The sequence below is a fragment of the Macrobrachium rosenbergii genome, chromosome 51 (genome assembly GCF_040412425.1).
Source record: "Macrobrachium rosenbergii isolate ZJJX-2024 chromosome 51, ASM4041242v1, whole genome shotgun sequence".
NCBI lineage: Eukaryota > Metazoa > Arthropoda > Malacostraca > Decapoda > Palaemonidae > Macrobrachium > Macrobrachium rosenbergii.
This window is the reverse complement of record NC_089791.1, coordinates 48299883-48314882: the sequence shown is the minus strand read 5'-3', so window position 1 is coordinate 48314882 and position 15000 is coordinate 48299883. Positions and strand designations below refer to the sequence as shown.

The 15000-nt window shown below is 35.8% G+C and overlaps 1 protein-coding gene across 4 annotated transcripts in view; it reads left to right on the top strand.

Moving 5' to 3' along the window:
- LOC136833381 (myelin transcription factor 1) overlaps positions 1-15000 on the top strand; it is an 862112-nt gene that overhangs the window by 604597 nt on the left and 242515 nt on the right. The window lies entirely within an intron of this gene.

Sequence of the window (15000 nt, the reverse complement as noted above, 5' to 3'; positions counted from 1 at the left end):
ATGACACGGGCGGGATTAGGACTACACTCTTGCTGATCAAACTCCCTTTTATTTACTCTCTCTCTCTCTCTCTCTCTCTCTCTCTCTCTCTCTCTCTCTCTCTCTCTCTCTCTCTCTCTCAACGCATTTTGATTATGTATGTGTCGTCTGGGATAAGTATTTTTTGTTTCAAGATTGCTATAGTCGGAAATTTATATAAGCATTAAAAGTGTATACGCACCCAACACACACACACACACACACTATTAACACACACACATATTACACACACATATATATATATATATATATATATATATATATATATATATATATATATATATATATATATATAATATATGTGTGTGTGTGTGTAATATGTGTGTGTGTGTGTTTTGTTTTTGTGTGTCTAAACTTCATAAATGTATTAATATTAATAACTTGAAACGAGGCTACCCTCTCCACATCTACTTTTCTGCTCTACCATCTGCTGTAATATCTTTTTAATTCCATATCTAGTGAACTCTCTCGACCGTTATTCAACGTATTATTTAATGGCGCCTCCTTTTTCCCTAACAAGTGGACTGATTGAACTGAATTGTCATACTATAACAAAACTTAAAGAAATAAACTTCGCTTGAAAATCATAAACAGTGTAAAAAATCGAGTTGAAGACTGTTATCAAGTCCTTTATCCCTTTTATGCGTGTAACCTTTCACCTTTTTCCTCTCCCGTTTTGCCTGCGTCTTATCTGTCGGCGATCATTAGAGAGGGCGCCCAGTTCGGCAAGAAGTGTCATTAAAGTGTTTGCGAGACTTGAAGGGGAAGGAGGTCGTTGTTCAAAATGCAAATTCCTTGTGGTCAGTACATCGGATCCGAAAGAGATTTCTCTCCGCCGAGAAAAATACGATGACGTTGTTGCGTCCCTCGTTAACGAGTTCCCTTAGAAGAAACGATTTTCTGTTTGTGATTTTCCGTTCGTAATGGTTCGCGTTTTAGAATGTCATATTTTTGTGTATCTTGGGGTCGAAGGATGGAGGACTGGAAGTGGGTACCCGTAATTTATTTTGAAGTAAATTTCGTAAGGCGATGATAAAATTCTTTCAAAAATTTGTGAAAAGTTAAATGTTACGAACAAAGTCTTGGTTTCCCATTGAATCTGATGTACTTAGGAAAGTGTTTACCAAGAATTATGAAACTGGCGTTGTGAGGGTAAAACGCCATTGCCGTTATAATGTGTGACCTCGGGTCATATTCATCTTTGCAAAGCGTTCATGGGGCATTTTTTTCGGACAACCGAAAGTGCTCACGTAGCTTACAATCCGAAAGTTCATGGTATGGAAAATAACACTCAGAAGTTACTTCAGGTGTTGATGCTGTTGTAATGAAGCGTCGCTTTATGTGAAGTGCGGTTAAACGGAACATATTCTTGATCTTTTATGCTGCGCATTTGTCGATTTTTACCCTCCCATCCCTTCCTCCCCCGTAAAAGTGAACTTATTATATATACTCATGTTCGTAAAATGCACCTTCCCCCATTTCCTGCTAAGGTTCCGTCTCGTAAACTCGCCTTTATAAGAAGTTGTTTTGCCTTTTTTATGGTGAGGACCTGCGTTCAACTGGGAGGAAAGAAGGAGAAGAAGCAGAAGAAGGAGACGGGGAGATGGAGAGAAACTAAAGTAGGAGGTAGAAAGGGAGAAGGAAACGCCCCTGACGGGATTCCCTCAAAAGCAGCTGCCCCTTTACCTTTCTCTCTCTCTCTCTCTCTCTCTCTCTCTCTCTCTCTCTCTCTCTCTCTCTCTCTCTCTCTCTCCTGCAGCAGGAGCGGCATCCCCTTCGGAGAGAGAAAGGGAGTGGAGAGAGAGAGAGAGAGAGAGAACGCTAGCTGCTATTGATTGCCGACTGCAACTTGAGGAGAGTCAACTTCAAAGCTCAGAAGTTTCTCCCCCGCCCCCTTGAGTGTATTAGTTCCCGACATTCTTTGCAAGTTTTGGGGTTTCATTAAGCATTTTTCTTCCCCCACATAGGTTTCCAAATATTTTACTTCAATGTTATGGTGAAGAATTGTGTTTGAGAGCAAATAGGAACCCAAATGAGTTTCAAAATTAGGATATTCCACTCTCAAGGTTCCCGGGCCAGCGTTACGGGCATTGGATTGGGCAGAGAGCGAAAGAGAGAGTGAGAGAGCGCGAAGCTAGATGGGAAAGGGACATGGGTGAAATGGGAAAGGAAGAGAGGTGTGAGGGGTATGGAAAGGGAGAGGAAGGAATTGGTCCTGGAGAGAGGCAGGAATGATTGGTTGCACTATCGAAGGAAGATGGTGAGTATTCAGTGTGGGCATGCTTAAGGAATAATGTTTATACGAATGCGGATGTTCCCTCCCCGCGTTATTTTGGCCTTGATGAAGGCTAGGCCATTTTGGGTTAAATTACATCTAGTATACTACTTATCTGGATAGCGGTTTACACTAAGCGAATTATGAATTTTCGTATGAGAACGACATAGAAGGTTCCTCTTTTGTGCATGAGTAGTAGTGTATCAGGTGGTCTACATTTCGTGTACGATAATAGTGTTACTGTGTGTTCTCTTTGGTGAAGTATCAATTATTTCTATTAGTGTAATTAGTAGTATAGTTTTTACAGTATCAGAAATATTATTTTATGGGTAGTATTTATTTTATTAATATTATTATTATTATTTTTTTTTTTTTTTTTTTTTTTTGTTGGTCTGTCACAGTCATCCTATTCGACTGGATGGTTTTATAGTGTGGGGTTCGGGTTGCATCCTGTCCCCTTAGGAGTCCATCACTTTCCTCACTGTGCGCGCTGTTTCTAGTAGCACACTTTTCTGCATGAGTTCTGGAGTTACTTCGGCGTCTAGTTTTTCCAGATTCCTTTTCAGGAATCTTGGGATCGTGCCTAGTGTTCCTATGATATAGGTACAATTTCCACTGGCATATCCCATATCTTTCTTATTTCGATTTTCAGGTCTTGATACTTATTAATTTTTTCTCTTTCTTTCTCATCTACTCTGGTGTCCCATGGTATTTCGACATCATTGAGCGATACTTTCTTCTTGATTTTGTCAATCAACGTCACGGCTGGTCTTTTGGCACGTATCACCCTATCTGTTCTGATACCATAGTCCCAGAGGATCTTTGCCTGATCGTTTTCTATCACTCCCTCAGGTTGGTGTTCGTACCACTTATTACTGCAAGCTAGCTGGTGTTTCTTGCACAGACTCCAGTGGAGGGCTTATGCCACTGAACCATACATCTTTTTGTACTGGTTCTGTGGAAGCGCCGGCATTCGCTTCCTTTATTATTATTATTATTATTATTATTATTATTATTATTATTATTATTATTATTATTATTATTATTATTATTATTAAAATATTTATGGAATGAAATTATGCCCTTCTAATAATGTTTCACTATTATTGTACATTTTGATGATAACATTGGGTATGGTTAATTGACTTGTTGCCTTCAAGAATAAAAATTATATATATATATATATATATATATATATATATATATATATATATATATGTGTATGTGTGTGTGTGTGTGTGTGTGTATATGTGTGTATATATATATATATATATATATATATATATATATATATATATATATATATATATATATATATATATATATATATATGTGTTTTATATATACATATATATATATATATATATATATATATATATATATATATATTATCATATATATATCCTGTATATGTGTATATATGTATATATATATATATATATATATATATATATATATATATATATATATATATATATATATATATATATATATATATGTATGTCACAAATCAGAAGAAGGCAGCATAAGCAATATAATGTACCCGATAAGTTACAAACACTTCAGTATTACCGCCATCTTTAATTGATAAGTTACACTATGCATTTATACTTTTTGTAGTTCGATTGCTTGCTTGTAGCGTTTGTGCTTGCGGCATTTTCTTCTTTTACAATTTTGACGACGCTTAAAGGAGTCACGGCGCGAGTCAATATTCTAATGTTATCGACAGATTTAAGAAATAATTGAAGCTTCAGGTAACCAAATAACTACTTGACACTTTATCTTCTTTTTTACTCAGTTTGTCATGATTCTTTTGAAGAATATGAAGGCGATTCATTTTGTTTTAAATTTTGTATCTTAGGTTTTGTTAATTATCGACTTCATATTGATCATCAGTTTTGGTCTAAACAGTTGTTGGGTTTGTATGTCTTTATGGTAGATTTATTATTATTATTATTATTATTATTATTATTATTATTATTATTATTATTATTATTATTAAACCTTTTACAGCAGATCATTTAATTTATCAATAATGTACCCCCAATATCCCATGATAGCTTGTCCCAGATGTAATCATATTCAAGGTCACAGGGTGGCAAAAATGACAACCTCAGAAACCTAGATTCGGATATTTCTCTTAATACAATTTCTTTAAAAAAAAATTCTTAATATATCACATTTCCGTTATATCCCATTTCTGTCTGCTGCTAGTCAAATGGAAGTCCCAGTGCTGACCTAATCAGAATACCAGAAATTAGTTTAGAAAGGTTCATTAAGTAGCGACTGATAGTTGATATGCTATAATGTATTGTTTAATTGGCAAGTGAAGAATCTGCATTAAGTATGCATGTTTAAGGCGAGCGGATTTGAATGATTCTGTTCCGATGCTGTGATGATTTATAGGAGGAATATAACTTCCTCTTAGTTGTTATATCAAAAAGACTTATTTTTTATGGGGGGTGGGTTGGGGTTGGCGGCTCAGGTGATTACTTATGAATACTTAAGGCGAACAAATTTAAAGGATTCTGTGCCGATGCTCTGATGATATGTAGGAGAAATATGGAGTATCACCTTCAGCCTGTTATTTATTTATTTATTAATTTTTTTTTTTTTTGCATTTCTATTTCCTGTTGGTTGTTATATCAGAAATACTTTTGTGGGGGGAGTGATTAATTATGAATACTTAAGGTGAACAAATTTAAAGAATTATGTTTCCGATGCTATGATGATTTGTAGGAGGAATGTGGAGTATCACCTTCAGCTTGTTATATTTGTTTTTGTGCATTTCTATTTCCTGCGGGTTGTTACATCAAAAATACTTTTGGGGAGGGGGGAGTGATTACTTATGAATACTCAAGGGGAACTAATTTAAAGGATTCTGTTCCGATGCTCTGATGATTTGAAGGAGTAATATGGAGTATCACCTTCAGCCTGTTATTTTATTTATTTATTTATTTTTTGTGCATTTCTATTTCCTGATGGTTGTTATATCAAAAATACTTTTTGGGCGGGAGTGATTACTTATGAATACTTAAGGCGAACAAATTTAAAGGATTCTGTTCCGATGCTCTTATGATTTGTAGGAGGAATGTGGAATATCACCTTCAGTCTGTTATGTTTTTTGTGCATTTCTATTTCTTACTGGTTGTGATATCAAAAATACTTTTGGGGTGGGGAGTGAATACTTATGAATACTTAAGGCGAACAAATTTAAAGGATTCTGTTCCGATGCTCTGTTGACTTGTAGGAGGAACGTGGCGTATCATCTCCAACCTATTTTTTGTTCTTTTGTTCTTTCGAATTTCTATTTCCTCTTGGTTCTGGTATCAAATATGAATTGCGCATGCTCCCAACGACAGTCTTAAAACATTGACCTATAAGATATGACCTGAAGATTTTCAAGAAATATCTTCAGAGGAGATTAGATCATTTGTCTTTCCTCTCATAGCCGGTAATTTTATGTCGGTCGGGAATTGTGCAAAATAATAAAAGTTTCTGGAGGTGAATGACGAGATGAAGCGTCACAGGATGAAGGATGTTTCTGTTTTTTTTTTTTTTTTTTTTTTTTTTTTTTTTTTTTTCATCGGTGAGTTTGCTTCGTTATAACATAAATTCACATAGAATACTTTTACCTGAATAAAAAAAAAATGTCTATTCAGGTGCGTAGCCACTTATTATATATTGTTTCATTTTTAGGACCCTTAAATGCTGTGAACCTGTTTAGACGTTGTTGGAATATGTAAGCATGTATTTGCTCTTGTATGAATCTTGTAGTATGCTTTCGTAATTTCTTACACACATACATTCATAGTTGTATGTAACTGGAATATTTTAAATTATACAGTATGTATATATATATATATATATTATATATATGTGTATGTATGTATATATGTATTCATGTATGTATTTATATGTAAAGAGAGAGAGAGAGAGAGAGAGAGAGAGAGAGAGAGAGAGAGAGAGAGAGAGAGAACATAAAACATTCGTCAACTTAGTATAGTTTACGTAAATCGGTGCAGCTTTGGAATTAGCAACTATTCCTGAGCATTTAATTTTTTATGCAATTATCAATGTATTTTGAAGCAAAAGCAAATGACTATAGCTTTAGAAGAAACTACAAATTTTAAAATGGTATGATTTAGATCTGATACTGATTTCAAGTGTTAATTTACAAAGAGATTTCTACTCTACTCGTAGATGATTTGGAATCAATCCCCATCAACGTTTGCATCATTGGGCAAGATCCCTAGACCCATATTAAGAAAGGAGGTTTGTTCTTCCCCGCCATTACCATTCCCCACCCTCGTGCTTCCCCAACCGAAGCTAATTATCAGCAGGTCTTCCCCCGCGGAAGGAAAAAAACCCACCACTAATTATAAGGGAGGTGGGCGACAGATCACACCGACTGCGGACTCTCTTCTCGGACTCCACCTTTTCATAGGGGAGGGGGGTGAGAAGGGCTGGATCGCCCTTTGGAAGCGAGATTTAGTAGGAGTAGAGTCGTCTCTCTCTCTCTCTCTCTCTCTCTCTCTCTCTCTCTCTCTCTCTCTCTCTCTCTCTCGTAGGAGTAGAATTATCCTCTCTTTAATTTTAACTTTCCTCTCCTAACTAGTAACGTAAATGACGAAATAGAATTTAGCATCAATAGTATTGTTTTGTACTGTATTGTATTCATTGTGTTGTCATGCATGACATACATTAATAAATAATCTGTTTATAATCGATTCCTCAAAAATAACAAAATATGAACAAACAGTCTTCAAAGCATATTAAATTGACTGACAGTTTATGTATGTACAATGAATAGTATGGCACATTTCAAAAGACTATGTACAGGTATGTTAGAATAACTTCCCTGTTAAGTTGTAGAATTCTGCTGATGCTCTTGGTGTCCCTGACTATTCATCTGCTGATTTGAGAATGCAGATCCTGTGCTTTTGCTTCCTTTTTTCGTGTGCGGGCGAGACGAGACCTTTGTACGAATATGGAATGTAAATTTAAAATTTATATTTTTATGACTTTTTATGACCACTGAGACAGTGGTCACAGGCTTTCATGAAGGATGTTTTATACAGGTTGGCTCTTTACTGAATATTTTTGCACACTGACCATCAATTTGAACGATGAATCCACCTAATTAACACAAACACAAAACCACTCTATTGTCTTTTGGTGAATAATTATTGCTTTAGAGATGACTTTTTGTCAGTGAAAATTACTGCCACTCTGACTTGTGAACACAGATGACGTTTCTTCTTCGCCTCCCCTCAACCAATGTAATCGAATGTTATCTATTCACCTGAGTTGTTTTTTCATTCGCACTCTGTCTTGAAGTTTTTGTTGGATTTTAATGAGGAGTTTTTTTGTGTATATAGAGATATGAAGTCCCTGAGTACTGGCGAAATCTTTCATAATTACTTAAAGTAATTATTTATCTCGCAAGTAAATGTCTGTAGCTATGCATTTTTTTCTGATTAATTGTGATGTCCACTAGACGACAGTTTAAAAAACTCATTTTTTTTTTATAAAATGCAAGCTGTATTTAATTGTACCGTTAACCTGTCTTGCTAACGTAACTGACAAAGGTGTCGCTGATTGAAAATATTTTAGTTTTTCTGTGCGCGTTATTTACTTCGCCTCTCTTTGCATAATAATTGAATATTCATATCTTCGGTATGACTGGAGAGGCAGAGAGAGAGAGAGAGAGAGGAGGGGAGGAGAGGAGAGGAGAGGAGCAAAGAAATTCCGCCTTGGCAAATATTTAAAGAAATTCTCTAGAATCCCAAAAGTCCAGATGGTCTTAATCAGTGGCAGCGTCATTTTGTGAAGCCATCAGAAGTCCATCTTTCTCCATCATTCATTTCCCAAACCTCTTAGACATTCCCTCAATTGAGAGAAAAGAGGGGGAGGGGAAAAATGAGAAGAAAAAGAATGAGAGGAGGAAGCAAAGTCTATTGGTTTTGAGGGAATGGAGCTAGGGAGGAAGGAGGGAGGAAGGAGGGGGGGGGTAGGGTTACATCAACGTATTCGTGATGTGATGGAAGGAGATGTGTGGCGGCCGGCAGCACAGCAGAGACCCCTCAAGGCAATACACTACGTGAAGCGTCACGTCTTTAAAAGTATTGATACTTTCTTTGAATGTCCACTTTTACCGATGGCCGGAAAGTCTGGACGTGATTAGAGGGAATTTTTTTTTTCCTCTTCTTCCTTTTTTCTTTCTCGCTCGCTCGTCCGTCCAACTTTGTGTCCGTTGTCAGTATTCAGATACAGTTCCCTCACAGTCGGTTTCGCTTTCTTCTTTTTTTTTTTTATTCTGCCTTTTATTCGGAAGTAAAAATCTCAAAATCACTCGCTTTGATTTTTCCCCAAGACGCATTGGTTGGAATTTTTTTCTAATTAAAGTTTTCTGTTATTTGATATAGTTTCCTCTCTCTCTCTCTCTCTCTCTCTCTCTCTCTCTCTCTCTCTCTCTCTCTCTCTCTCTCTCTCCATGTTCTTTTGACGGGACTTATTTGGATCATGGCTCCTTCGTGGGATTAGCTCTAGCAAAGCAGGGACAGGAGAAATGCCCCGTAGGCCTATATGGAATTGGAGAGAGAGAGAGAGAAAAGAAAAAAAAAAGTCGTAAATTCTGTGACTGTCGGACCCTTGCAGTGGACAGATTTTATTGACAAGTTCACTAACACTGGACTCTAAAAGGTCTGGTGGAAAGCGAGAGAGAGGGGAAGTGAGGGATGAGAGGAAGAGGCTGGAGAAGAGGGGAGTAAAAAAAGGGAGAATTAAGTGGACAATGGACTGCAAAAGAAAGGAAGTTAAAAACGTAAATATATATATATATATATATATATATATATATATATATATATATATATATATATATATATATATATATATATATATATATATATATATATATATATATTATATATATATATATATATATATATATATATATATATATATAGATATATATGTGTGTATATGTGTATGTATATATATATATATATATATATATATATATATATATATATATATATATATATATATATCAAGAATTATTTTTTTCAAAAGGATATACTTTATTATGAGAAGATGGCTAGAAAAACAAATGGGATTCAAAAGAAAAAAATCCCAAGAAATAAGAATACACATGTGAATATGTTGGAGTAATAAATAATTTGAATCATAATTTTCTTTGCGGTAATCCCATATGCTGAAGGATTTCGCTTCTGTTGCGCGGTTCCTACAAAGATTATGTCAACGAGAATAAACAATAAGTATTATTATTTTACATTTGCTGAGTTTTCTTTCATAACACGTTTGGGAAGGGGCTCAGCTTATAAGGTTATGCATTCTAGTGCTTGATCTTCCGCTGAAGTGGGTAATTTTGAATCTCAGTGTATGAGTAGCGCCCGAGTCATTTCTGGAGGTAACTTTTATCGTGACACTGGGTTTTTTTGAGGAATGCGATAATGTACGTGTGAATTATCAAAGACTTGGTGGTGCAGCGTGATTCCCCTTAAACGATTGATGAGACTGGTTTGCGGAGGAAGATGGTAGGTGCTGTCATAACCGACAAAATATGATCCAACACGAAACGGTGAATTTGAGTATTGAAGATTAAACCGTTATATATGTGAGGCGAAATACGAAATACCGTTAAATGTATTACATCACATTTATTATTGTTATCGACAGATTGTGGAAAAAATTAAGAATTATTTACTTTTTTTTTTGAGCTCTTGGCACGTTTGAGATTTACTTATTGCTTATTGTTTTTGGTTAAATGTTTATTCTTCTCACCGTTTTTGGAAGCATTTCCGGGACGATTTATTTGCTACATGAAGATCATTTCGATTTTGCTGTCAGAACACCTCTCCTGGAATGGTTAGGGGAAATGTATCTTTGCCTAAGAGCTTTTAAAGATAATTTTGGTTAATTTCTAAGTTTGAATTTTCATTTTCACTCAGATGTCTGAACTGGGATCAAGGAAGAGTTCGGTATTCAAATTTTTTTGAGGATAACATGCAAAAAAAAAAAGCAAATAAATTAAAAGGAAACTTGATTCTAAAACTAGCTGTAGAAATCAGTAAAATTTTCTTATTGTATTACAGGTGACTATAGAATACAGCGTTCAACCTTGCAAAGGTTGTAAGTAATTATGGAAAACATTTATTCTTTAGTTACTCATTCTTTGAAGAATTATGACTTCCAGTTGTAATGTTTTGGTAATCGTCTATTGTAATATTTTTGTAAGCCTTGCCACGGCACTACCAATAATTTCCAGTTCTAGCAATAACGTAAAGTTTTTCATTTCTTTTTTTTGTTATATTTTACTCGGATTGCTAAGTGATTGAATGTGGAATTTTGATTTTTCGTTTCTCTTGTTTTTTTTCTTTTTACTATGAAAGGACAAAATGTAGAAGTAACAAATATATCACTTCCCCATTTATTTTAAAGAAATGACATTCTTTAGATAAATGAGTTAGCTTAGTATTCTTCAGTGCTTAGATAACTAACTACCTTTTGTTATGAAAAAAATTTCCCGAAATAATAGGTTTTCACATTTTTTTTTTACAGTAACGAAAAATTAATACTTTCTTTCTGAAGGGTCCCATATGGCTTTAGATTTTTAAAGCAACTTCATGATAGTTTATTTGAAAGAAAGCCTCTGCAGTGTCACTATTATATATATATATATATATATATATATATATATATATATATATATATATATATATATGTATATGTTTATATATACACATATACATATATATTATATGTTTATATACACACACATATATATACAGTATATATATATATATATATATATATATATATATATATATATATATATATATATATATATATATATATATATATATATATATATATATTATATGTATATAACATTCCCTTCATTTTCTGTTACCTTTCAAATTTTCTTGAATGACTTCATTCCTATTCCCTCCTCTTTCTGACTCCTTGCTCTCTCTCCCTCTCCCTCTCCCTCTCCCTCTCCCTCTCTATCTCCACTACTTGAGTGGCTCCTTCCTAATAATGGCTGCCTTGTGTAATTAGCTAACTCTCCTGTGTTTGTCTTGTTTGTCATTCTTTATTTTCTCTCCTTTTGTCCCTCCCTCCCTTTCCTCTCCTCCTCCTCCCCTCTTTCATATCCGTTAGTCCCACTCGTTGACATTTCCTTTTCCGTAGAGAAATGGCCCTCTTCGCTTGCTGCAAAGTTTGTCGGTCGGGTGAAATGCACTGCGTTTCGTGGAGATAAAGGTGCCTTTTAGCGCCCTCTCTCTCTCTCTCTCTCTCTCTCTCTCTCTCTCTCTCTCTCTCTCTCTCTCTCTCTCTCTAAGAGGCTAATGAAAGCGTCTCTTGAGCTTTGTGACTTTGATAAGATTTTATTGCCCCTTTATTTCATTTTGTAACATTTAGGCTCTCTCTCTCTCTCTCTCTCTCTCTCTCTCTCTCTCTCTCTCTCTCTCTCTCTAAGAGTGAAAGCCTCTGTTTTTGGCTGTTTGGTCTTTTATAATGAATTGATCGTAAAACGATGTTTTCATATCTGAACATGCACTTAAATATGGTTATGATATTTCACTTAATTTGTGACATATGAGTTCCAAGAGGATTTCCGCTCTTCTCAGAAATTTTTTTTAATTGGTTCTATTGTGTTGCAATGCCGTCAAAAGTCTGTTATTCTTTTTACCTGTACAATGGCGAAGCTGGTTCCTAAACATTTTTATATGATTTGATGGAAAATAACTGTTTCTATTATTAACATTTGTTTCACATTGTTCTCTCCCCCAAGTTGTATATAATCTGGTACAAAATTACTGATTCTATTTAGCATTAGTTTCACATTTCTTCTGTTCTCTCTCCTGTGTTTTATATAAGCTGATACAAAATAACTATTTCTACTTAAAAGTAATTTCAAATTTCTTCTGTCCACTCTCCTATGTTTTATATAATCTGATACAAAATAACTGATTCTATTATTTAACAGTGGTTTCCCATTTCGTCTGTTCTCTCTCCTTGCGTACCATCGCTACCCTTCCGCGCGTCTTCTCATCCATCTCGAGGCCTCGGCCGTCTTCCGTCACCTTCTCCACCTTCCCCTTCTGAGTACCTTGAAGGCCGGGTAATTGGCCAGATTTTCCATACCGGTCCGCTGAAGTTGGCGCGAGATCGGCCCAATTAGAAGGCAGGCACATCACAGTCCCCTTCTCCTCCTCCTCCTCCTCCTCCTCCTCCTCCTCCTCCTCCTCATTCTTCTTCTTCCTCGCCTTCTTCTTCTTCTTCTTGCGAGAAGCGTTTGATTTTAACCCCTTCCATTTCCCTTCACACTTGATGCACGAAGGAGGGGGGACTACTGGCATGGTCCGGGGGGAAGGGAAAGGGTACTTGGATGTAGGGGAGAGAGAGAGAGAGAGAGAGAGAGAGAGAGAGAGAGAGAGAGAGAGAGAGAGAGAGAGAGAGAGAGAGAGAGAGAAGAGTGCGCTTCATTAATTATTCAGAGGTAGGTCTAGTTCCATTTTCTTAATTAGAATGGAAATTAAGCCTTTTTGATACGGCTACATATTTGTGGATTTCTTCATATTATATTTTTTTCTGGTAACTGGTGTGTCTGTGATTGTAGTTCTGTCAAAGTCACTTCTCCCGGGGGAGAAACCTTTATCGCGAAGCCTAATTTCGTTTTTGCATAATAGGACCATCTCGTTTGTGAATGGTGCTTTTCATTATGGTGTCTCTTGAAGGAGGAAAAAAAGGAAAAAATTCTTCTTCAGTTCCGTAAATTTTTAACTTCTCTGGTGGATCCACACGGGATTGTTTTGGACATTTTGCAGTCTTATCCAAAACAGTTGTGTGTGAATCCGTTCAAAGGAGTTTTAAACAAACGAATCACCACTCAATGGATAATTTTCTTTTTTAGTATTTATCAATTATTGTTAATTTTTTTCAGCTCTCGTCACTCAAGGGTTAACCAAAGAAGTTTTAAACAAACTGATCACAATTCTATAGATAATTTCCTTTTTGATATTTTTCAGTGATTGTTAATATTTTATTGTTCACCCCCCATCACTCTAAAGTTTACTCAAGATCAATAAGTTCGGTTTCCTTAAATTCGCATTTTATTCTCCAGTGCACAAAGATACAGGTAAATCATTCAGTCAAACAACCAAAGGGAGCCTTTTCTCCTTAAGAAAAGAGTTAAGAGAGAATTGACTTCTGGTCCCGATGCGATGGTCGTGTTAGGGAATTGGCTGGTTGAAACGGCTGCTGGGGACTAGGGATGTACCAGGTGGGTCTCTCTCTCTCTCTCTCTCTCTCTCTCTCTCTCTCTCTCTCTCTCTCGCCCGTCCCTGAAGCCAGATAATTACCTCATTTTACGCCTTTTTATACGCGAATTGGTAGTTCGGCGTAGCCTTTCAAATTACCATCATGGTCACGTGATCCATAGTTAATGCTTCTCAGTATTGAGGTAATTAAAACCTATTGTTATTATCGTCGTAGGGTCGATATGGAGGCTGGTGAGGTTTATTATTTGTTGATTTTATTTTTAAACAGCAGCGGAATTCGGAGTTTAGGCGGAAAGAATAATTGCTTTTGATGGCGAGAGGAGGAGTTCTGGGTAAAGCTTCCTTTTTAGTGGTTCATTTTTTTTAATGATTTCTTCTCTCTGGTAAGCAAAGTTTGACGCAGATTTCTGCTGTTATGGCAGAGGGAAAGATCCAGATTTCAGAGCGTATTTTCTTAGCTAGAAGGAAGATGAACTGAAAGAAACTTTGCTACTCTTTTTTTATTCTGTTCAACAGGTAACAGTCAGTTCCAGTTCTACAACTAGTAAACGGAAATATGAACTCTAGCAACTTATTACTGTACAAAAAACGTTTTTGCTTATTTATATATACGTGGAAGGAAATGTTTCATCTGCGAGGTCGTAAAAATAATAATTTTTTTAATTGTCATTTTTCTCCTTGCAGTTGCTCATAAATTTATTTAGCTACAGTGTTAGCCTCTATGTGTATTATCTCTTCATCACAGCGCTCTCTCTCTCTCTCTCTCTCTCTCTCTCTCTCTCTGTTCTCTTCAGTCTTTTTCTATATCTCTTTGTGATTTTTAAATCATACTGGTCAAATTACATTTTTTCTTTCACACACACACACACACACACATCTGGCATCACCCTTCCGTACTTAGTCTCCCTATATTATTTCTGGTAACCGATATCCTGGTTATTATCTCTCTCTCTCTCTCTCTCTCTCTCTCTCTCTCTCTCTCTCTCTCTCTCTCTCTCTCTCTCTGTCTCGTGGGGCTTCACCCTTCCGTAGCGTTTTATCCGAGTAGCCCTATCCTGGGGTCCCTTCATATCTGACTTTTTCAAATGGTTTTAATTAAAATTCAATTAGGCTTTGGTCCGTGTGAAATTTGTGGAGCGTCTTAAGAAATGAGGTACGGGGCGCCCTATAATGAAAACATCCCCCCAATTCACCAAAAGCATTTTGCAAATGAAAGAAGGAAGCGAATGGGGAATTATCGTATCTTGGGGCAGTGGGTTTTTTTTATTTTTGTTGGGCGGGCGATTCTTTTTCCTAAAACATTTAAATAGCAACCATTAACTTTTTTTATTAAAAAAAAAGGCAGATGACAAGAAATTAATTGAGATTTACCTA